The sequence below is a fragment of the Puma concolor genome, chromosome D1 (genome assembly GCF_028749965.1).
Source record: "Puma concolor isolate L17-30 chromosome D1, mPumCon1.1.hap2, whole genome shotgun sequence".
In the NCBI taxonomy this organism is placed as follows: Eukaryota; Metazoa; Chordata; class Mammalia; order Carnivora; family Felidae; genus Puma; species Puma concolor.
This window is the reverse complement of record NC_141676.1, coordinates 73,127,085-73,153,084: the sequence shown is the minus strand read 5'-3', so window position 1 is coordinate 73,153,084 and position 26,000 is coordinate 73,127,085. Positions and strand designations below refer to the sequence as shown.

Genomic DNA, 26,000 nt, shown 5'->3' with positions numbered 1-26,000 from the left:
CTAGACCACCAATGGTTGCAGAACCAGTTTTGACACTCTCCATTTACCTTGATACCAGTGCTTGCCCCCATAGACCTGCCCCACCCAATCTTCTTACCTCAGTAGACAACCCCTCCAAACCACGCCGGCCATGCCTCACCTAGCCCTGCCTCATCTAGCCCTGCCTCACCTAGCAGGCAGCCTCACCAGGACTGGCACCCCTCCAAAGTGACTACTGCCCCGACAACACTGGGCAGGTGGCCTCCACTGGGACTAGTGTCCCATCAAAAGGATGGGAAAGCTAATCTCACACACCAGTGTGCCTGGAGTAGCTGCAGCTGGGCCTCTCAGCTAGCTGGGCCAGGAGCAGACCCTGCCCACCAGTGCACCAGCAGCAGATACAGCTGATCATGGCAGTCAGCTGGGATAAGGGCTGGCCCCACCCACCAGCACACCTGCTGGGGCTGCAGCAGGGCTTCTCAGCCAGCCATGCAGGGGAAAGAGACCTGCCCACAGTGCATCCAAAGAGTTGAGGCTCAGTCACAACAGGAGGGCACACACAGAGCACACAAGGGACACCCTTTGACCTCCTGGTTCTGGTGACCAGGGGGTTTTGTGTTCCAAGGCATCATAGGATGCCTTCTACATAAGGCTACCACTTTCAAAACCAGGAGAGGTAGCTGAACTATGTAAAACATAGAAATAAACACAGAGAGAGAAAATGAAACAGAGACTATGTTCCAAACAAAAGAACAAGATAAAATCACAGAAAAAGAATGAAATAAAATGGAGATAAGCAATCTACCTGATAAATAATTCAAAGTAATGGTCCGAAAGATATTCACTGGACTTGAGAGAAGGGTGGATGAGCCTAGTGAGAACTTCAAAGAGATGGAAAATATAACAAAGAACCAATCAGAGCTGAAGAATAACTGGAATTTTAAAATATGTTAGAGAAAATCAACAGCAGATTAAAAGGATGCAGAATGGATCAGCGATCTGGAAGACACTTAAGCTGAACAGCAAAAAAGAAAAAGAATTTTAAAATGAGGATTAGGACCTCTGCAGCAAAATCAATAATAACATATGTAAATAACATTTACATTATATGGGTTCCAGAAGGAGAAGAGAGAGAAGGTGGGAGAAAACTTATTTGAAGAAATAACAGCTGGATAAATAGCTAGCTTCTAACAATGAATCAGGAAGAAGTAGAAAATTTTAACAGACCAGTTACTAGTAGCAAAATTGAACCAATAATCAAAAAACCAAAACCAAAAACCCAACAAACAAAAGTCCAGGACCAGATGTCTTCACAGATGAATTCTACCAAACATTTAAAGAGTTAATACCTATTCTTCTTAAAACATTCCACAAAATATAAAAAGGAAAACCTCCTTATTCATTCTATGAGGCTAGCATTACCCTGATACCAAAATAGGACAAAGGCACTACAAAAGAGAAAATTACAGGCAAATATCTCTGATAAACACAGATGCAAAAATCCTCAACAAAATATTAGCAAACTGAATTCAAGAATACATTAAAGTGATCATTTACCATGATCAAGTGGGCTTTATTCCAGGGAGGCAAGGGTAATTCATCATCCTCAAATCAGTCAAATGTGATGCATCACATTAACAAGAGAAAGGATAAAACCCACATGATCATCTCAATAGGTGCAGAAAAAGCATGGGACAAAATACAACACCCATTTATGATAAAAACACTCAATAAAGTTGGTTTAGAGGGAACACACCTCAACATGATAAAGGCCATATATGAAAAACCTACAGTTAATGTTATACTCAATGGTGAAAAACTAAAAACTTTTCCTCTAAGATCAGGAATAAGACAAGGATGTCCACTCTCACAACTTTCATTCACCATAATTCTGAAAGTCCTGGTCACAGCAGTAAAACAATAAAAAGAAATAAAAGTCATCCAAATGGATAAGGAAGAAGTAAAATTTTACTATTTGTAGATGACATACTATATAGAAAACCCTAAAGTTCCACCAAAAACCTATTAGAACTGACAAATGAATTCAGTAAGTTTACATGATACAATATACAGAAAACCTGTTGTTTCTAAAGGTTGATAACAAAATAGAAAGAGATAAGAAAACAATCCCACTTAAAATTGTACCAACGATAATAAATTACCTAGGAATAAATTTAACCAAGAAGCTGAAAAACCTGTCCTCTAAAAACTGTAAGATATTGATGAAAGAAATTCAAGACAGCACAAACAAAAGAAAGATACACCATGGATTGGAAGAATAAATATTGTTAAAAATACAATATTATCCAAAGAAATCTACAGATTCAATGTGATCTCTATCAAAAATACCAATAGCAAATCATTTTTACCAGATTAGAATAATTCTAAAATTTGTATAGAACCACAAAAACTAAATAACAAAGCAATCTTGTGAAAGAACAAAGTTGAAAGTATCACAATCCCAAATTTCAAACTGTACTACAAAGCTATAATAATCCAAACAGTATGGTACTGGCACGAATATAGATGCGCAGATTAATGGTACAGGATAGAGAGCCCAGAAATAATTCCACACTTATATAGTCAACCTACACAAAGGAGGCAAGAATATACAATGGGGAAAAAGCCATATTTTTGGCAAATAGTGCTGTAAAAAATGGACAGCTACATATCAAAGAATAAAACTAGACCACCTTCTTGCATCATACACAAAAACAAACTTAAAACAGAGACCTAAAAGGGAGACCTGAAGCCATAATACTCCTAAAAAGAAATGGAGGCAGTAATGTTTTGAATATCACCCTTACAACATTTTTCTGGATATGTTTCCTCAGGCAATGGAAACAAAAGCAAAAAGAAACTATTGGGACTACACCAAAATAGAAACCATCTGAACAGCAAAGGAAACCATCAACAAAACAAAAAGGAAACCAACTGAATGGGAGAAGATATTCACAAATGATAGGTTTAACACGGGGTTAAAATAAAAAATATATAAAGAACTTAGGGAGCTCAACCAAAAAAAAAAAAGAAATCTGATTAAAAAATGGTCAGAGTACCTGACTAGACATTTTCCCAAAGTTGATATACAAATGGCCAGCAGACACATAAAAAGATGCTTTACGTCACTAATCATCAGGGAAATGCAAATCAAATCCACAATGAGATATCACCTCATAACTGACAGAATGCCTAGTATTGTCTAATATCAAAAAGAGGACAAATAACAAGTGTTAATGAGGATGTGGAGAAAAGAGAGCCCTCATGTACTGTAGGTGGGAATGTAAATTGGTGTAACTACTATGGAAGACATCACAGAGTTTCCTCAAAAAGTTAAAAACAGAAATACCATCCAATCCAGTAATTCCACTACTGAGTACTTGTCCAAAAAAAAAAAAAAAAAAGTGCAAACACTAATTTGAACATATATATGCATCTTTATGTTTATTGCAGCATTATTAACAACAACCAAGATAGGGAGACAAATGTGTCCACTGATAGACGAGTGGATAAAGAAGATATGGTATATATGTACAATGAATGCTACTCAGCCATAAAATGAACGAGGTCCTGTCATTCATGACTATATGAATGGGCCTAGAAGATAATATGCTAAGTGAAAATAAATCAGAGAAAAACAAATACTATATGATTTCACTTATATGTGAAATCTTAAAAAAAAAAAAAAAAAGAGAGAGACAAAAAAACCCAAACAGACTCTTAAATACAGAGAACAAACTTGGGGTTGCAAGAGGGATGTGGTTGAAGGAGATCAACAGGTATAAAATTCCAGTCATAGGTAAGTCACAGGGATGAAAAGTACAGCATAAGGAATACAGTTAATAATATTGTAATAATGTTGTGTGGTAACAGATGGGGACTACACTTATCACTATGTTGTCTACCTGAAACTAATATAACATTGTATATCAATTATATTTAATAATAAATTTTAAAATAAGTATAAAGAAAATAGTGGGTAATTAATCCTAAATATATAAGTAATTACATTAAAACATGAACATAATATTTCAACTAAAAAGAAAATATTGTCAGAAATAAGAAAAAAATATCTGAAAACTTCCCTAATCTCAGAAAGGAATAATCAAGTCCAAGAAGCAGAGAAGTCCCTGAATAAGATGAACCCAAGAAGGTCCCTACCAAGAGGCATAATAATTATAATGGAAAAATTAAAAATAAAAAGAAAGTCCTAAAAGCAGCAAAAGAAAAGCAAATAGTGATGTACAAGGAAAACCCCATAAAGCTATCAGTTGAAATTTCAGCAGAAACTTTGAATATATTATGCTACTCCCTTCTGACCTGCAATGTGCTAAAAGAAAAAATTCTAGACCCAAGAATACCCTGCCCAGGGAGGTTATCATTCAGCATTAAAGGAGAGAGAAAGTTTTCCAGATAAACAAAAGTTAAATTCATTACTACTAAATGGGCCTTACAAGAAATGTTAAAGTGCAGGGGAACCTGGGTGGCTCAGTTGGTTAAGTATCTGACTTTAGCTCAGGTCATGATCTCATGGCTCATGAGTTCAATCCCATGTTGGGCTCTATGTTGACAGGTCAGAGCCTGGAGCTTGCTTTGGATTCTGTGTCTCCCTCTCTCTGTTCTTCCCCTGCTCAAGCTGTCTCTCACACTCTCTCAAAAATAAACAGTGAAAGAAAGAGAGAGAGAGAGAGAGAGAGAGAGAGAGAAAGAAAGAAAGAGAGAAAGAGAGAGAGAGAGAAAGAGAGAGAGAAAGAGAGAGAAAGAGAGAGAGAGAGAGAAAAAGAGAGAGAAAGAGAAAGAAAGAAAGAAAGAAAGAAAGAAAGAAAGAAAGAAAGAAAGAAAGAAAGAAGTTAAAGTGCAAAATAAAAGGCTATACATGGAAGAAAATTATGAAAAGAAAAATATTACACTAGCAGAAACAAACACAGAAGTAGATCAATCACTTATAAGGCTAATATGAATGTTTATTTAAACACAAAAGTAGTGTTACCAGTTTTATCTACACAATTTAGGTAAGGGATACACAAAATTAAAAAACGTAAAATATGATATCATATAAATAAAAGGCAGAGGGGAGGAAGGTGTAGAAATGTACTGCTTTTAGAATGTGTTCAAATTTAAGTGACCATCAACTTAATATAGACAGGATCCTATATACAGATGATGTTATATATGAACCTCATGGCAACCACAAACCCAAAATTTATAATAGATACAGAAACACACATACAAAAGAGAAAAAAATGCAAGCATAAGAAGAGAAAGAGAGCAAGAGAAGGAACAGAAAAGAACTAAAAAAACAATGAGAAAACAACAAATGGCAGTAAGTACACAGCTAATTATTTTAAATGTTCAATAATTATTTTAAATGTAAATGGACTAAGTGCTCCAATCAAAAAACATAAGGTAACTGAATGGAATAAAATTAAAATAAACATAAAAATAATAAAATAAAATAAAAATTAAAAATTTAATTTAATTTAAAAATTAAAATTAAAAAAATTAAATAAAGAAAATAAAATAACCTATCTATATGCTACCTACAAGTTGCAATTCAAATCTAGAGCTATATACAGACTGAAAGTGAAGGGATGGAAAAAGATATTTCATGCAAACGGAAGCAGAAAAATGCCAGGGTAGCAATACTTATGTAAGACAAAATAGACTTTAAAACAAAGGCTGTAACAAGAGACAAAGAGGGGAATTACATAATGATAAAGTGATAATTCCAACAAGAGGATATAACAATTGTAAATATCTATGCACTGAACATCAGAGCAACTCAACCTATAAAGCAAATACTAACAGACATAAAGGGAAAAATTGACAGTAATATAATAATAGTAGGGACTTTAACACCCACTTACATCAATATGGATGCATCATCCAGACAGAAAATAAGGAAACAATGTCTTTGAATGACACATTAGACATAACAAATATATTCAGAACATTCCATCCAAAAACAGCAGAGTACATACAATCTTTTCAAGTGTACTTTTCAATGTTCACATGGAACATTCTCTAGGATAGATCATATGTTAGGGCACAAAACAAGTATTAATAAATTTAAGAAAACTGAAATTCTATCAATCATCTATTCCAACCACAATAGTATGAGACTAGGAATCAATTACAAGAAAAGAATGGGAAGAAACATGAACATGTCAAGGCTAAACAACATACTACCAAACAACCAATGGGTCAATGAAGAAATTAAAGAAGAGAGGAAAAAAAAATGCCTGGTGACAAAAATGGAAACACTATAGTATAAAATCTTTGGGACACAACAAAAGTAGTTTTATGAAGTAATTTTATAGCTATACAGGCCTACTTCAAGAAACAAAAATCTCAAATAAACCCATCTAAACTTACACCTTAAAGGAACTAGAAAAATAACAAACAGAGCCCAAAGTCATTAGAGGGAAGTTATTAGTATCAGAACAGAAATAAATGAAATAGAAACTTCAAAAAAATAGAAAAGGTCAATGAAACTAAGGGCTAGTTCTTTGTAAAGATAACAAAATTGATAAATCTTTAGCCAGAATCAAGAAAAATAGGACTGAAAATCAGAAATGAAAGAGAGGTTACAATCAACATAACAAATACAAAGGATTATGGGAGACTACTATGAAAAATTACTTGCCAACAAATTGGACAACCTAGAAGAAAAGGATCCATTTCTAGAAAAATACTATCTTCCAAGACTGAATCAGGAATAGAAAACTTGAACAGACTGATTACTACCAATAAAACTGAATTGGTAAAAAACGAAAACAAGAACCTACCAACAAACAAAAAGCCCAGACCCAGATGGTTTCATAGGTAAATTCTACCAAACATTTAAAAAAGAATTACTACCTATCCTTTCCACTCTATTCAAAAAATAAAAGAGATGGAATACTTTCAAATTCATTCTGAGCCCACTATTACCCTAATATGAAAACCAGACAAAGGCATTACAAAAAAACAAAACAAAAACAAAACCCAGATAAACTACAGGCCAATATTCCTGATGAATATATATGTAAGAATCCTCAACAAAATATTAGCAAACCAAATTCAACAATACACTAAAAGGGTCATTCATCATGATGCGGTGGGACATATTCCAGGGATGTAAGAATGGTCCAATATCTGCAAATCAGTCAAGATGATACTCCACATTAACTAAATGAAGGATAAAAATCATATGGTCAGTCTTAATAAATGCAGAAAAATCATTTGACAAAACACAGGGCCCCTGGGTGGCTCAGTCAAGTGAGTGTTCAACTCTTGATCTCAGCTCAGGTCTTGATCTTGGGGTTGTGCTCTGCACTGGGAATGAAGCCTACTTAAAAATAATTTCAATTTCTATTTAAAAATTTTTTTTTTCAACGTTTATTTATTTTTGGGACAGAGAGAGACAGAGCATGAATGGGGGAGGGGCAGAGAGAGAGGGAGACACAGAATCGGAAACAGGCTCCAGGCTCTGAGCCATCAGCCCAGAGCCCGACGCGGGGCTCGAACTCACAGACCGTGAGATCGTGACCTGGCTGAAGTCGGACGCTTAACCGACTGCGCCACCCAGGCGCCCCTCAATTTCTATTTTTGATAAAAACTCTCAACAAAGCAACTGTAGAGGGAATGTACGTCAACATAATAAAGGCCATATATGACAAGCCTACAGCCAACGTCACACTCAATGGTGAAAAGCTGAAAACTTTTCTTGTAAGCTCAGGAATAAGACAAGGATGCCACTCTTGTCATTTTTATTGAACAGAGTTGGAAATCATAGCCAGAACAGTTATGCAAGACAAGGAACTTAAAAGACCAATCAGAAAACAAGCAATAAAACTGAACCAGATTATCTGTAACCTACATCATTACCAGCCCATGTCTTTGGTATTGATCAGGTTTTGTTTTGCAAGCTATATGCACTGACTGACTAACTTTAGCAGAAAAGCAATAGTAGCTCACAATCTCTGGCGATATTAGAAAATAAAAAATTATTTAAAGTGATCAGACCCACAAATGTATGGCCAACTAATCTTCAACAAATTAGCAAAGAGTGTCCAGTGGAAAAAAGATGGTCTCTTCAGCAAATGGTGCTGGGAAAACTGGACAGTGACATGCAGAAGAATGAAACTAGACCACTTTCTTATACCACACACAAAAATAAGTTCAAAATGGATGAAAGACCTTAATGTGAGACAGGAAACCATCAAAATCCTACAGGAAAAAACAGGGAGCAATCTCCTTGATCTCAGTCACAGAAACCGCTTACCAGACATGTCTTTGGAGGCAAGGGAAATAAAAGCAAGAATGAACTATTGGGACCTCACCAAGATAAAAAGCTTCTGTGTGGCAAATGAACAAATCAACAAAACTAAAAGGCAACTGATGGAATGGAAGGAGATATTTGCAAATAACATTTTGGATAAAGGGTTAGTATCCAGGGCCACCCGAGTGGCTCAGGAGGTTAACTTCCCAACTCTTGATTTCAGCTCAGGTCATGATTTCATGGTTCATGAGTTCAAGCCCCACATTGGGCTCTGTGCTGGCAGTGTGGAGCCTGCTTGGGATCTTCTCTCTCTCTCTCTCTCTCTCTCTCTCCCTCCCTCCCTCTCATGTATGCCTCAGCCTCTCTCAAAATTAATAAATAAAATCTTTAAAAAAGGGTTAGTATCCAAAATCTATAAAGAATTTATCAAACTCAACTCCTCCCCCAAACAAATAATCCAGTGAGGAAATGGGCAGAAGACATGAATAGACACTTTTCCAAAGAAGATATCCAGATGGCTAACACACCCATGAAAAGATGCTCAACATGACTTATCATCAGGGAAATACAAACCAAAACCACAATGACATACTACCTCACACCTGTCAGAATGGCTAACAATAAAAACTCAGGAAACAACAGATGTTGGCGAGGATGTGAAGAGGATCTCTTTTGCACTCTTGGTGGGGATGCAAACCGTTGCAGCCACTCTGGAAAACAGTATGGAGGTTCCTCAAAAAATTAAAAATAGAACTTCCCTATGACCCAGCACTTGCACTACTAGGTATTTAACCAAAGGACACAAAAATACTGATTCGAAGGGGCATATATACCACAATGTTTATAGCAGTGCTATCAACAATAACCAAATCATGGAAAGAGCCCAAATGTCCACCTACTGATGAATGAGCAAAGAAGATGCAGTATATAGATGCAATGGAATACTACTCAGCAATCAAAAAGAATGAAATCTTGCCACTTGCAACAATGTGGATGGAATTAGAGTGTATTATGCTAAGCAAAATAAGTCAGAGAAAGACAAATATCATATGACTTCACTCATATGTAGAATTTAAGAAACAACAGATGAACATAGGGGAAGGGAAGGAAGAAAAGATAAAATGAGAGAGGGCGGTAAACCAAAGGAGACTTAAATACAGAGAACAAACTGAGGGTTGCTGGAGGTAGGCAGGGGGATGGCCTAAATGGGTGCTGAACATGAAGGAGGGCACTTGCTGGGATGAGCACTGGGTGTTGTATGTAAATGATGATTCACTGGGTCCTACTCCTGAAACCAATACTACACTGTATGTTAACTAACTTGAATTTAAATAATTAAAAATAAATAAATAAAGTGGGCAGAAATCAAGGCATCCAGTGTTGGCAAAAATTATGTCATAGTAGCAATAAGGCAGAGATAGTGTGGCTGTAGCAGCAGAACATCAGATCACACTAACCCTACTGCTGTGTAACACTTTGTTGAGGAGACCATCCTTACCACCACCACGAAAACACTTAGATCATGTGTCTGTGCCCTAGCTTTCACCATCAGGGAAAATAAATATCTAGACTTTATTGCTTCTCTAGTTAACAATAATTCTGAAACCATGAATAATCACAGAGTGGAACGTTCCATGAACATAGATAAGGGTTTCAAATACTAGATAACCAAAAACATGTCAACAAATAATCATGTAGTCCATTCTTTGCCTACCCAACATTCATATAGGTTATTCTTCCTTTAGCTACATCTCCTCCCACCAAAACAATAAACCCACAAAAAAAAAAAACCACAAAACTGAAAATTAGTTTTATAATTTTCACACTTAACAAGATTCTGCTCATTCCTTCTCTAAGCAGACAGAAGAAAATGTGGTAGAGTACTGAGAAAGAGTTCTCAAAGTGAGGTCACCAGACTAACACTTTGGCAACTTGTTAGAAGTGCAAATCCTCAGGCCAAACCTGGAACTACTGAATTAGAAACTAAGCAATCTGTGTTTAACAAATCCTCTGGGTATATTCTGGTCATGCTAAAGTTTGAGAACCATTTCATATTAAGTATATTTAAAAATATATGTATAGAAGATGAAGCAACACTATCAACCAACTTGAGCTAATTAACATTTGGGAAACACACCACAGCAGCTTATGCATTCTTTTCAGTTGTGTACCTCTAACAAGGTAGTTCATGTTCTAGGCCATAAAACTATTCTAACCAACTTTGAAATGATGAAAATCTGCACAAAGTAGATTTTCTGAGCGTACTGGAATTGAATTAGAAATAAATATCAAAAATTTGGAAAATCTCCAATTATTTGGAAACTAAGTAACATTCCTAAACAGCTTATAATTCAAAAAAAGAAATATAAAGTGAAATTGAAAAGTGTTTGAAGCTCAATTAAAATGAAAACACAACATAACCAAAATCTGTGGGATGCCTGTAAAACAGTACTTGAGGGAGAAATGTCTCGCACTAAAATCCTCTGCAATTAGAAAAAAAGAAAAGGTCTCAAACCCAGGACTTCAGATTTCAGTTTAAGAATAAAAAAAAAAAAAGAAAATTAAACCCAAAGTAAACAGAAGCACAGAATATTAGCAGATGTCAATGATATAGAAAAGAAAAACAAGAAAATCAACAAACCTATTGATCTTGGAGAAGATCAATAAACTTGGTAAACTCAGTGACAGCAGCATAGATTGTACAGATGTTAAATAGTAACAAAATAATATGAACTTTCTGCCAATAAGTTAGGCGACTTAGAGGACATAGAAAAGACCCTAGAAAGGAACTTTAGCCAAAGACCATCAGGAACACACTTGTAGTTGAACAAGTTGGGTTTATAACTCCTTTCAATGAGGGAAAACATATTCCAAGGGGAGCCATGAGGGAATCTCAGGAACAGAACATTAAAAAGTACCTATTATAGGATTTGAGCTTTGGCTAATGGATTCGAATTAGAATCTAAGGAAAAAGAGGTTTGCTCTAATTGGATGCTGTCAGCAAGCAGAGACCTGAAGTTCACCCATTTTATCCTTACAGATCATTCAAACTGAAAACAATATTTTCATTAACAAATAAATGTTTATACTATGTTACATCTACTCAAGTAGTATTCTGCAATAAAAATTATGCACGTAACAACAAAGATGAATCTCAAAATAAATGCTGAGTGAAAAGAACTAGGCAAAAAGAAATGTCTACTATGCAATGCATTCATACACGATTCTAGAAAGAAAACGCAAGCTCATCTCTAGCGACAAAAAGCAGATCAGTGGTTGCCTAGAAAAGAGCAATCTGGACAGTTGGGAAGATTTAAAAGTGGCAGGTGGAAACTCTTGGGTATAGTTGTTCATTATCATGATCGGGGTGGCAGTTTTAGACGTGTATACATAGGTCAGAACTTACCAAATTGCACCGTTTAAAGATGCGCAGTTTATCATATGTTGATTATATTTCAATAATTTGATTAAAAAAAGATAAAGAAGTCATTGTTTTCCTAAACTTCAGACACAGTCACTTAACCAGAAACTACACTCAACCAACATCCTTTCTTCCTCTATAGATATTAGAAATTATATCTCAATTAGCATACACATATTTTTAATAGAATGGATTTGAAAGTAACCTGAAAGATTAGTTGAAAGTTGAGACTTATACATGAATCTCCATTTCCCCAAAAGTATTATAGGTAAAATAGCATTTTCTCCCTTTCATATATTGGCAATATTATGACTAATTACTATGTTAACACTTACTATATTTACATAAGACATAATAAATTACAGGCTTAAGTTTACAGAATCCAAGTAAGAAAGTTCAGAGTACATTTTTATTCCTCTTGGACCAACAGTGATTTTTTTTCCTGCTTCTCTACTCAAAAATCTTGATTCCTATTCGGTACAAGATATCCAGAAAATTCTTATCTGTCCTATACACAAAAACCATGTCATCAAATACATGGTCTCTGAGCATGGGGTTTACCGGGGCCCCAGCAAGACTGGATAAGAACTTGCTTTACTCAAAAGGTAGTCTTTTTATTTTTACAGAAATACATTTTTATTTAACAATCAGAAGAATACATCATGTATATCGTGTTTGAGAATTGGTTAGCACAGGAGCGCCTGAGTGGCTCATTATCCAACTTTGGCTCAGGTCATGATCTCACAGTTCGTGAGTTCAAGCCCCGTGTCCAGCTCTGTGCTGAGAGCTCACAGCCTGGAGCCTGCTTCAAATTCTGTGTCTCCTTTCTCTCTGCCCCTCCCCTGCTTGCGCATGCATGCTTGCTCTCTCTCAAAAAACAAATATTAGGGGCGCCTGGGTGGCGCAGTCAGTTAAGCGTCCGACTTCAGCCAGGTTACTATCTCGCGGTCCGTGAGTTCGAGCCCCGCGTCAGGCTCTGGGCTGATGGCTCAGAGCCTGGAGCCTGTTTCCGATTCTGTGTCTCCCTCTCTCTCTGCCCCTCCCCTGTTCATGCTCTGTCTCTCTCTGTCCCAAAAATATATAAACGTTGAAAAAAAAATTAAAAAAAAACAACAAATATTAAAAAATTGGTTAGCACAAAACAATGTTTTGAAAAATATCGAAACAGATTTATATAACTTTTTATCCTTTGCTACTTTTTTTTAATTTTTTGTTCAACGTTTATTTATTTTTGGGACAGAGAGAGACAGAGCATGAACAGGGGAGGGGCAGAGAGAGAGGGAGACACAGAATCGGAAACAGGCTCCAGGCTCTGAGCCATCAGCCCAGAGCCTGACACGGGGCTCAAACTCACGGACTGCGAGATCGTGACCTGGCTGAAGTCAGACGCTTAACCGACTGCGCCACCCAGGCGCCCCTCCTTTGCTACAACTTTTATTGAGATATAATTGACATAGATCACTCTATTATAAGTTTTATTGAGATATAACAGACCTATATCACTCTATGATAAGTTTAATGTAGATGGCATAATGATTTGACTAACATGTTTCATGAAATTACAGTGCTAAGTTTATGTAGCATCCATTATCTCACATAGATACAATAAAACGGGGAAGCAAAAAAAGAAAAAAATGTTTTTCTTTGGAATGAGAACTCTCATTCTCTCTTCTTTATATATTGTACACCAGTGTTGGCTATAGTCATCACGTTGTACATTGCACTCCTAAAGTGCTTATTTATCTTATGACTGAAATTTATACCTTTTGACCACCTTACTTCAATTCCTCCTCCTTTCACTCCCTGCCTCTGGTAATCACAAATCTGATCCTTTTGTCTAGGAGTTGGGTTTTTAGATTCCACTTATAAATGAGATCACACAGTATTTGCCTTTCTCATTAATTTCATTCAACATAATATTCTCAAGGTCCACGCATGTTGTAAGTGGCAGGACTTCCTCATTTTCTTTGGTGGAATAACATTCCATTGCCTGGGGCGCCTGGGTGGCTCAGTTGGTTAAGCGTCCAACTTTGGCTCAGGTCACGATCTCACCATTTGTGGGTCTGAGCCCCACATTGGTCTCTATGCTGACAGCTCGGAGCCTGGAGCCTGCTTCAGATTCTGTGTCTCCCTCTCTCTCTCTGTGCTCTTCCCCTGCTCATATTCTGTCTCTCAAAAATAATCATTAAAAAAAAAATTCCATTGCCTAAGTATACCACAACTTCTTTGTCCATTCATCTGTCAATGGACACTTAGATTGTTTCCATGCCTTAGCTATTATAAATAATGCTGCTATGAACATGGGGATGCAGATATCTTTTTGAGTGGTTTTTCTTTTGGATATATTCCCAGAAGTGGAATTGTTAGGTCATTTGGTAGTTCTATTTTTAAATTATTGAGGATCCTCCATTTTGTTTTCCACAGTGGCTGCACCAGTTTACAAATTCATCAACAGTGAAAGTTTCCTTCTCCCCTACATGTGCCTCTACATTTGTTATCTTGTCTTTTTGATGATGGCTATTCTAACAGGTATGAGATAATATCTCATTGTGGTTTTGATTTGCATTTCCCCTATGACTAGTGATGTTGATCATCTTTTCATGTACTTGTTTACCTTTTGTATACCTTTGGGAAAATGTCTATTTAGGTTTCAGATATAAAAAAATCCCATTTTTAATTGGATTATTTTTTTACTCTTTAGTTGTAGGAATTATTCATATATTTTAGATATTGACCCCTTAGCAGATAAATGGTTTGCAAATATTTTTTTTTCATTCTGTAGGCTGTCTTTTCACTTTGTTAATGGTTTTGCTGTGCAGAAGCTTTTCAGTTTGAGGTAGTCCCACGTGTTTTTTATGTTGTTGTTCGTGCTTTATGTGTTTTCCAAAAAAATCATTGCCAATATCCAGGTGAAGGATCTCTTTTCCTATGTTTTCCTCCAGAAATTTCATCATTTCAGGTCTTATACTTGAGTCTTTAATCCATTTCCAGCTAGCTTTTCTTAGTAGTGTAAGATATGGGTCCATTCTCCTACATCTGGATATCCAATTTCCCCAGCACCATTTAAGAGATTTTCTTTTGTCTACTGAGTTTTCTTGGCTCTCTTGTCATATTAGCTGACCGTTTATGCTTGGGTTTATTTCTAAACTCTCAATTCTATACTGTTGATTTGTCTTTTATGGCAGTACCATATACTATTTTGAGGACTGTAACTATGTAATATAGCTTGAAGTCAGGAAGTATAATCCCTACTGTTTAGTCCTTTTTCAGGATTGCTTTGGCTATTCAGGATTTTTTGTGGTTTCATGTAAGTTTTAGATTTTTTTTCTACTTTTGAAAAAAATGCCATTGAAATCTTCATAGGGATCACATTGAATCTATAGATGGCTTTTGGTAGTATTGACATTTTAACAATATTTCCAAACCATGAACACACAATATATTTTATTTGTTTCATTTCTTAATGGTTTAAGGAAACTGACCTCATGCCATATGCATCAGGTTGTATATAAATGTCTATCAATAACCTTTCGTGTTAGGTATTTTCAGGATCACTTTTGTATGGTTTCTCTGTCCCAACTTTTTTTTTTTTTTTTTAATGTTTATTTTTGAGAGAGACAGAGACAGGATGTGAGTGGGTTAGGGGCAGAGAGAGAGGGAGACACAGAATCCAAAGCAGGCTCCAGGCTCCGAGCTGTCAGCACAGAGCCCAGCGTGGTGCTTGAACTCACGAGCCATGAGATCATGACCCGAGCTGAGGTCAGACACTCAACTGACTGAGTCACCCAGGCGCCCCACTCTCTGTCTCAACTTTGACACTAATTACAGATTTCCAGATGGAGGATAAAGACAATGCTACTGCTTATAATTTTAATTTCCAGAGGTCTGCTTCTCCCTAAATATTGGATCTCTTAGGTTTGCACCATAATGACTTCACATTAGAATCACCAGGGAGGTTTGGGGTGCCTGATTAGGTCAGTTGGTTAAGTGTCTGACTCTTTTTTTTTTTTTTTTTCAACGTTTATTTATTTTTGGGACAGAGAGAGACAGAGCATGAACGGGGGAGGGGCAGAGAGAGAGGGAGACACAGAATCAGAAACAGGCTCCAGGCTCTGAGCCATCAGCCCAGAGCCCGACGCGGGGCTCAAACTCACGGACCGGGAGATCGTGACCTGGCTGAAGTCGGACGCTTAACCGACTGCGCCACCCAGGCGCCCCTAGTGTCTGACTCTTAATCACAGCTCAGGTCGTCTCATGGTTTCTAAGTTGAAGCCTGCTTGTTATTCTGTCTCCTCTCTCTGCCCCTCCCCTGCTTGCTCTCTCTCAAATAAAAGTAAACTTTAAAAAATTATTAAGGGGAGACTGGGTGGCTCAGTGAGTTAAATGTCCGAGGTTGAGTCAGGTCATGATCTCAAGGTTTGTTGAATTTGAGCCTCACGTTGGGCTCTGTGCTGACAGCTCAGAGCCTGGGGCCTGCTTGGATTCTGTGTCTCCCTCCCTCTGCCCTTCCCCTACTCGTGCTGTCTTTCTCGCTCTCAAAAATAAACATTAAATGAAATTGTTAATCACCAGGAAACTTTGAACATGTTAATGATTAATTTAAGGTTTTATTTTTGAGAGAGAGAGAGAATGAGTGCAGGGTAGGGGCAGAGAGAGAGAGAGAGAGAGAGAGAGAGAGAGAGAGAGAGAGAGAGAGAGAGAGAGAGAGAGAGAAACATAGAATCCAAGCGGGCTCCAGGCTCTGAGCTGTCAGCAAGCACAGAGCCCGACGTGGGGCTTGAACTCACTAATCATGAGATCATGACCTGAGCTGAAGTCACTTAACCCACTGAGGCACCCAGGTGTCCCTAAACATGCTAATGATTAAATCCTAATCCCAGAGACTGTAATTTAATTGATCTGATCTGGGTACTGATAAAATTAAGAGCTCCCAAAGTGAATATGCAGATAGGACTGCAAACTGCTAGTCCATAACCTGTTACAGGAAGTTTGGTCAAGATCAGCAGCCTAAGTATCACCTGTGAGCCTTCTCAGATTCATTGTTGATTTACTCATTGTCAAATTTACTCATTTTGATGTGATAATAATGTCGACTGAAAAAAAAAAAGCCAATCTCAAAATAGGTTAGTAAATGCCTTATTTGTTGTATTACTGAGGAGTATAGCCTGGAAGACAGTATTTCAGATTGCTCTGAAGTTTGTTAGTTTACAAGGGATTATATACAAAACGGGCAAGGGATATATGGGTTTATAAGCAGTTCTCCAAATACTTGTGCATCTAAAGGTATGATTTGCCTGGTTGTCAATATTAAGGTTTAACTGACTTCCATAGACCCATGAAAGACCCTTAGGTCATCTTAATACATTGTTTCTATCATATCTGATTTTTCAAAATTGCTGCCTGCATGCCTCTACTTAACTGGCTTTCCAGTTCTTCTTGTTTTTGTTATCTCCTTGAGGTCACTTGAGATAGTCACAGAAAGCTGACAGCAGTTTTAGAGCACACCAGGTGACCTAAGTGTACTTCAATTTGGAGAAGCACTGGTCCCAACATACAAACTCCAGTGGGACTCATTCTTAAAGTGATCTCGAGTACAAGTCCTTCAAAGTGTGTTTTTCAAGACACCCTGATTTTTTTTTTTTAACTTTCAGAATCAACTTTCATTTTTCACAGAAAAAGAAAAAAAAAAAAACCACCCTGCTTGGTTTTAGTGTAGATTTTAATCAGATTATCTGGCACGCATTTAACAGATTTACCACAAATGAAGTTCCTTGAGGCAAATATCTACAACTATTTTTAAGAGAGGGGAGAAAAGGCCTCTCTAAAGTTGCATATTTGAGAAATTGGGAAAGCAGAAAATGGCTCTTGCGAGGATTACACACTTTCATTCCTTTTTAGAATAGCCTTAATGGAAGAAAGCTTCCACAAGGGGGCAGTAACACATCATTTCCAGTCTGAATCGCAAGAGCTAAGCTTTTCTTATTTAAGGCTAACACAGGCCTTTCTGAACTCATTCGAATGTATGGAAAAAACCTATTAATTCAAATTGCCTTAATTACTTACAGTCTGCTATCATTTCAGTTGCTTGATTAATTTTCATCTTAATGTTTTTAAGGGTACTATGCATATTGACTGATTTGACCAGTGAAGTGTTTTATTCTGTTTTCAGAAGTAGGTTTTCTAAAAAAAAAAAAGGTTAAACTTTCATAGCTGATGAATATTGTTTTTACTTTGTTAAAAAGTAATGGATTCACACAAATATGTCCAACTGATTTTTAAAAAATTTTTTTAATGTTTATTTATTTTTGAGAGAGAGAGTATGAGCAAGGGAGGGGCAGAGTGAGAGGGAGACACAGAATCGGAAGCAGACTCCAGGCTCTGAGATGTCAGCACAGAACTCATGAATCATGAGATCCTGACCTGAGCCAAAGTCAGATGCTTAACTGACCAAGCCAGTCCCGCCAGACCCCCATCCCACCCCCCCCACCCCCCACAAATGATTTTTTTTTAAAGGGTGGATAAGCAGTTCAAAGGAAAACCTTTTCTTTTTTTTTTTTTTCAACGTTTATTTATCTTTGGGACAGAGAGAGACAGAGCATGAACGGGGGAGGGGCAGAGAGAGAGGGAGACACAGAATCGGAAACAGGTTCCAGGCTCTGAGCCATCAGCCCAGAGCCTGACTCGGGGCTGGAACTCACGGACCGCGAGATCGTGACCTGGCTGAAGTCGGACGCTTAACCGACTGCGCCACCCAGGCGCCCCGAAAACCTTTTCAACTAAGGGTGCTAGAGCAACTGGATGACCTTTGACCTAAATTCACACCTTCTACAAAAATTGACTCCCATCACAAACATAAAAGTAAAACTACAAAAATTTCAGAAAGAAACGAGGAAAATTCTTGAGACTTGGCATTCAGTAAAGAATTTTTAGGCCTGACAAACAAAAGCACAATCCCCAAAAAGGAAATTTGTAAAACTGAATTTCATCAAAGTTAGAACTTCTCCCTGGGAAGAAGCTGTACATGAAAAGACAAACTGCATATTGCAAGAAATCATTTATGTAAATGACCACATATCTGAAAAAGGACTTATATCCACAATAAAGAATTCTTAAAACAGTTTTAAAGAAACTTTTCCAGTTGGAAAATAGGCAAAGGGCATAAATAGACATTTCACTGAAAATGATATACAGATGGTAAATAAGGTAAACATATTCATATATTTTTAGCCATTACGGAAATGCACGTTGAAACCACAATGAAAATCGCCATTCTTTCAGAATGGCTAAAATCAAGTCAACACCAATGCTAGCAAGAATGCAAGGGAACAAAATCACACATACATTGCTGACAGGAGTGTAAAGGGTACAGTAACTCTGGAAAGGAGCATAGTAGGTTCTTACAAAACTATGTGCTACCCAGGGGAGCCATCAACCAAATTCTCGGCATTTGTCCTAGAGATACGAAATGAGTTTATGTTCACACAGAAACATACACATGAATGTGTATCTGCTGTATTTATATTGGCCCTAAACTGAAAACAACCTAAATCTGTCAGCGGGTGAATGGTTGACAAACTATGGTACATCCATACCAAGAAATACTATTCAACAATAAAACCAGCTATAGAAACAAAGTAGCAATAGTTGCAAAAATCTGAAGTGATCCCAAAGAAATTATGAGGCTTTTAAAAGTTGATCTCCAAAGGTTTTGAAACATATGATCCCATTCATTAGGTTCTTGAAATGGCAAAATTGTAGAGATGGAGAACAAATTGGTCAGTGGTATGGGTTAAAGAAAGGAAGAATGACAGAGCAGGCTGGGGCTATAAAGGACAGGACAAGGGATCTTTGTGTAGAATGTTCTGCATCTTGATTGTGTTGATGGTTACAGGAACGTACACATATAATGAAAGAAAATGAACACATAAAGGAGTAACTGTAAAACTTGTGAAATCTGGGGGTACCGGGGGGTGCTCAGTCAGTTAAGCATCTGACTTTGGCTCAGGTCATGATCTCACAGTTCGGGAGTTCAAGCCCCTCATTGGGCTCTCTGATGTCAGCTCAAAGCCCTCTTGGGATCCTCTGTCTCCATCTCTGCCCCTTCCCCACCTCACACTGTTACACACTCTCAGTCTCACAAAAAAAAATAAACATTTAAAAAAAAATGTAAAAAAAAAAAAAAAAGCTTGTGAAATTTGAATAAAGCCTATGAATTGTATCAAGGTCAATTTCCACATTGTGATAATGTACCATAGTCATGCAAGATGCTACTCTGTGTATCAATAGTTTACAACCGCATGTCAATCTAAAGTTATCTCAAAGTTAGAAATAAGATTAAAACAGGAGAGCCTGCTTCTAGCAAACAAAATATCCACAGAACATAAAATTACATAAATTCAAATTACTGAACTATTTACTCAATCCAGTGATTTCTTAATGTCTGTATCCATTTGCTTGAGGATATGTGCATGTATAGTTGCATTTTTTTAAAATAAAGCAGTCACATGAGTAAATTATGTTTTAAAAATTTAGCATATAGTTACCCCATGTAAGTTTGTATCCCCTCATTTTAACAGCTGCATAGCATTTCAACTTATGGTAAATGGCTGATGGGTAGGTTTAGTTTTTGGTAATTTATGTTTTCCTATTCTATTTGTATCTATTCAAAGACACAAATATAAGGAGGCTCTCCTGTATCTCTGTCAAGTAACTTTGAATTAAAATAGCTTTAAATCATGTGCACATGAAACATTTTAATCAGTAGGACTTATAAGCAAGATATTAGTAGCAACAACATACTTTCAATACCTGAGTCCACCACAAGAGCCAGCAGATCAAGAAGGAGAACAAGACAAAAATCTATGACTAAACAACGTGATGAGTGAGGTAACCCCATGAAGCCCAGGTTGAGCAAGAGGAGCAAGACCACCAGGACACAGAGAAAATCACCAATTGTCTCCAATAGTATGAAAGAAAGGCAACAGTGTTTCCAGAGACTCTAAGTACTGGAAAGCTTAGAAACCCAATTGGTAACAGATGGGTACCGCCAAAGCTGGAGATTCCTGCTTGGTGCAAAGAGCTCAGTAGCATAACCATAACCCAGAGCAGCAGACTCCCCCCTGCTGTCAACCTGTAGGGGACAGTGAGGATGGAAAGAGCTGAAGGAGGAAGTGGTCTGTACCCTGTGAATCCAGCAAATTAACCACCTCCAGGACAAAGCGCTGACCTGGGGAGAAAATTCAGGAAGCTAATTATAATTTGAGCTGGACAAGGACCCTGAGGTCCAAGAAAAGATTAGATATATAGGAGGAGAAGGCCAGTCTCAACAACTCCAAGTACAGATAATTTCTTTACCTTCTAGTTCCAGAAATACCAGATGCTGTGCAGGTAAAATAGGAAGGCTTGGTTCAACTTGATTGAATCTTCTGGCCCTGTTTACTAATCTAGTCAGTATCTGGTCTACTCAAATCCATCACAATACACACAGACGCTCAGCAAATCGTATCTAAATATTTTCTGGGGAAATAAACGCTAAAGAGCGTTCTCAAACTCCTACCTGTGGGTCAAAACATTGCTCTGAAACATCGCAGGTTCTTGAGTCGGTTCAGCTTTTTATAAGGGGCAGGGCTTCCCTCCTCCCACGAAAAGCTATAAACTCCACCTGTTCCCAGTCAACCATCAAATCCTGCTATCATAGAGACAGTGCTTAGTATATTCTCCCCTCCCCGCCCAGAATGAACATTTTCATTCTCATCCCCTCTCTTTCCTTCTCCCTCTGCCTTGGATTCTACCAGAGGATACATTTTTGTTTGCTTTCTCCAGCACTTTTTTTAAACCTTCTAATTTTAGTGTGGTGGTGGTGGTGGTGAGCACAGAATATATTTAGCCTCAAAGACAAAAACATGTGCAGGACAAATGAACAGAAAGGAATCTAATTAGTAGGTGCTCTGATAATATAGAAATGACAGGACTAAGAAAGATGGGAGAAGGGGAGGAAGAAAGGCATTGCATAGAACGAGCTTATGGACCACCTCATCTATAATGCCCGGGAGTCGCAGGATTTTGTGTGCAGACATGGGTGTAGGCTGTAGGCATATTTACTACTGCAAAGGGAAAAGCCTTAATGTTAGTATTATGATATCAAAGTGGAGGATGAAGGAGAGCATGGGGAGGGGAAGAAAGAGAATACAAGCTAATGTTGTCTTAGTTTGGAGACAATGTCTAAAGAAAAAGATTACTTTAGCAAATTATATCAGGAAGCCATCAGAACAAAATCCCGCCTTCCTATCCAACCTTCACACCAGAACAAAAGCAATGAATACAAATAAGTTAGTGAAAGACAGATACGTGCATACAACTATTGAAAATGCTATAACCAAAATAAAACCACACAAAATTCTCATATCAATAAAAGTAAATGGATTTAACTCTTATTAAAAGAAGGTATTGCCAAATTAAATCACAAAGCAAAACTCAATTCCATGCTGAATGCAAGACATATATCAGAAAGGTTAAAAGGACAGAAGCCAAATAAAAGAGTAACAGACAAAAGGATTTCTTTATGGATTAACAGAGCAGAAGGTGAACACCTGATGTATGAGCTCACGTTTTTACACTTAACAGGTGGAGGCGTACGCACTGGTGCGAGTTTATTTGAAAGGTGTTTACATGGCTAGTGTATTTGAACATGTAAAGAAACCACTTTTATATTATTAGAAGTAGAAACGGTAACAGTGAGTTAAAGAAGAAAATAATAGCATCTACATTGAAGGCTGAGGAGAGTCACTGTTGGGTAGCAATCACATTACCAGAAGGTCAGCTGTGTACAGTTAAAATGGCTGTGCCCTTTATTGAAATCATGTGGCATCCCAGGAAAGTGTGTGCTTTTCACCAGTTACTATCAGCTGTGCTATTGCTGTCTCCACAGTCTGAAGCATCTGACTTAGGCTTGCCTTCATATGATCATATTCATGGTCACATTTTTCACTTTAGAGAAGCGATGATATTGCAATTATATTTTGGATAACTTGTGTGGTCCTAGACAAATAATCTTTGACATGCACAATTTCTTCATGACAGAGGCATTTATGCTTACCCAAACGGAAGTGAACATTTTCATCAGTAGTAGAATGAGTAAATGATGGTATTCTCATATAATGGAATACTATGAAACAAAATTTTAAAAAATGATTGCTATATGCATTGGTGGGGGGGATAAATCTCACCAACATAATTTTAAACAAATGAAATCACACACAGAAGAGCATGTGTTATGGGATTGAGTTTACACACATTTCAAAAATATGATAATTAGTGTCAGGATATATTAATCACTAGGATGTGGTCACCTCTATGGGAGAAGGGGTTAGACTTGGGAAAGGGTAGGCAATACTGAGACCCGGATGTGGGAGTATCTTTACTTTGTGTTATGAAATGCATCTTTCCTTTGACAATGCCTTTATCATGTTTCATAATGTCTACAGACCTCTGGGCAGGAAGATACATTCTTGAGTCAGAAATGTGGAACTGTGCACTTTCACTATGTTCCCAAATATTCCTTCATATATAATTTTCTGCCTTATGGATTTCAGGGACCTCTGAACCCCAAATGATCCATAAATTACATTCAGTGAACAGCATTTTCTAAGATTCATGATTACCTCAACAGATCTCTTCTAATTATTTTGTTCCTTTGTGATACACATTTATTTTCCTAATTAAACATGAAGTTTTCAAGCCAATTTCATAAATATGCTCCTTCTCAAGTGATAATAACCTTTAGATGTTACCTAAATATCAACTGGTTTGTCCTTTGCTTTTCAACATGACTCCACTGATTTATCAAAACATTAAATCATATATGCTTGACTTTAGCCTGTACTACAAAGCTGTAATCATCAAGATATCATGGTATTGGCACAAAAACAGACACATAGACCAATGGAATAGAATAGAGACTCCAGAATTGGACCCACAACAGTATGGTCAACTCATCTTTGAAAAAGCAGGAAAGAATATCCAATGGAAAAAAGACACTCTCTTTAACAAATGGTGCTGGGAGAACTGGACAGCAACATGCAGAAGGATGAAATTAGACCACTTTCTTACACCATTCACAAAAACAAACTCAAAATGGATAAAGGACCTGAATGTGAGACAGGAAACCATCAAAACCCTAGAGGAGAAAGCAGGAAAAGACCTCTTTGACCTCAGCCGTAGCAATTTCTTACTTGACACATTCCCAAAGGCAAGGGAATTAAAAGCAAAAATGAACTATTGGGACCTCTTGAAGATAAAAAGCTTCTGCACAGCAAAGGAAACAATCAACAAAACTAAAAGGCAACCAACGGAATGGGAAAAGATATTTGCAAATGGCATATCGGACAAAGGGCTAGTATCCAAAATCTATAAAGAGCTCACCAAACTCCACACCCAAAAAACAAATAATCCAGGGAGAAATGGGCAGACAACATGAATAGACACTTCTCTAAAGAAGACATCCAGATAGCCAACAGGCACATGAAAAGATGCTCAATGTAGCTCCTTATCAGGGAAATACAAATCAAAACCACATTCAGATACCACCTCACACCAGTCAGAGTGTCTAAAATGAACAAATCAGGAGACTATAGATGCTGGAGAGGATGTGGAGAAACGGGAACCCTCTTGCACTGTTGGTGGGAGCACAAACTGGTGCAGCCGCTCTGGAAAACAGTGTGGAGGTTCCTCAAAAAGTTAAAACTAGATATACCCTATGACCCAGCAATAGCACTGCTAGGAATTTACCCAGGGATACAGGGGTGCTGATGTATAGGGGCACTTGTACCCCAATGTTTATAGCACCACTTTCAACAATAGCCAAATTATGGAAAGAGCCTAACTGTCCATCAACTGATGAATGGATAAAGAAGTTGTGGTTTATATATACAATGGAATACTACTTGGCAATGAGAAAGTATGAAATCTGGCCATTTGTAGCAACGTGGATGGAACTGGAGAGTGTTATGCTAAGTGAAATAAGTCATACAGAGAAAGATACCATATGTTTTCACTCTTATGTGGATCCTGAGAAACTTAACAGAAGACCATGGGGGAGGGGAAGAAAAAAAATAAAAAGAAAGAGGTTAGAGAGGGAGAGAGCCAAAGCATAAGAGAATCTTAAAAACTGAGAACAAACTGAGGTTGTTGGGGGGTGGGAGGGAGGGAAGGGTAGGTGATGGGCATTGAAGAGGGCACCTTTTGGGATGAGCACTGGGTGTTGTATGGAAACCAATCTGACAATAAATTTCATATTTAAAAAAATAAAAATAAAAAAACAACTAATCCAAAAATAGTGTATATGCTTAAAGTTGGTAAATGATATGTAAATTATGCATCAAAAAAGCTAACAAAAAGCATGCCTCTACAGTAAAAGCGTATAAGAACATAAGAATAAAGATACAGAGGGAATCAAAGAATGGAGATGCAGAAAAAAATGGAAAGAATAGAGAGCAAGAGTATTAGCGTTTCAGGGCTACTACGAGATTCTGGACTTTCTGCCATTTTCAAGTTGGTAAAATGAATTTTGTAAAAAGGAGGATGCTGGGGGCGCATGAGTAGCTTAGTTGAGAATCTGACTCTTGGCTCAGATACACATAATATAAAAAAGAAGGATGCTGGCCGTAGAGGGACGTGTTCATAGAAGTGAACAGCAATTGTGCAGCTTTTCCAGATGTGCAGGAGACAGCCTGCCTCCTCCCATCAGCCGGAGAGTCTGCGAAGACTTGTGAGGACGGTTTGCATATTTTGCGTAGTGTCTCTTCAGTTTTATTTTTCTCCTCTCGTATTATAATATCTTGTTGTCTCTTCTTTCTCTCTCTGATCCAGTCTTTGCAAGATCTTCAGCCCTTTGCTAAAGGAGATGGAAATTCCAGCCCAGCAGGTATGGACTCTCAGGAACACCTGGTGATGTCAGGAGCTGAGACCATCCAGGCTTCTGCATCTGCCTCTTGGAGAACAGACCTGTTTTCCTTTCCCTGTTTGGCAGTTTTATTATTTTCCCTGTGGCTTAGAGGAACCAGTCATTCTCTCCCCTGCATTTGTTAGAGAATTTACATCAAAAACGTTGCCAGCGGGGCCACAGTACCTCTGTGGCTTCTGTCCTTCCATCCTTTCGTTTTATTCTCCCCCGCTGGACCTCAAAGGTGGAATCCTGCGTGTTCGCAACCCAGTAGCTGGAATCGAGCGCCCAAAGGGCCCAGGAGGAGGAGAAATCCTTCTGAAGCCCATGCACTTCCTCGTGCAAAATGTGAGGAGCTGTGAGGACCAGTGAGCTCGTCCTAATTCCGTGGGTGGGAT

The 26,000-nt window shown here is 37.7% G+C and overlaps 2 long non-coding RNA genes across 2 annotated transcripts in view; both read left to right on the top strand.

Annotated features, from left to right (window-relative positions):
• The window catches only part of LOC147576811 (uncharacterized), a 28,870-nt gene extending 3,194 nt beyond the window's left edge, over positions 1–25,676 (top strand). The window contains exons 2-4 of the long non-coding RNA XR_015241459.1: positions 14,088–14,192; positions 17,122–17,244; positions 25,530–25,676. This is a non-coding gene — a long non-coding RNA (uncharacterized LOC147576811). The remainder of the gene's footprint in view (positions 1–14,087; positions 14,193–17,121; positions 17,245–25,529) is intronic.
• Positions 1–26,000, top strand: part of LOC147576806 (uncharacterized) — an 859,087-nt gene that overhangs the window by 74,975 nt on the left and 758,112 nt on the right. The window lies entirely within an intron of this gene.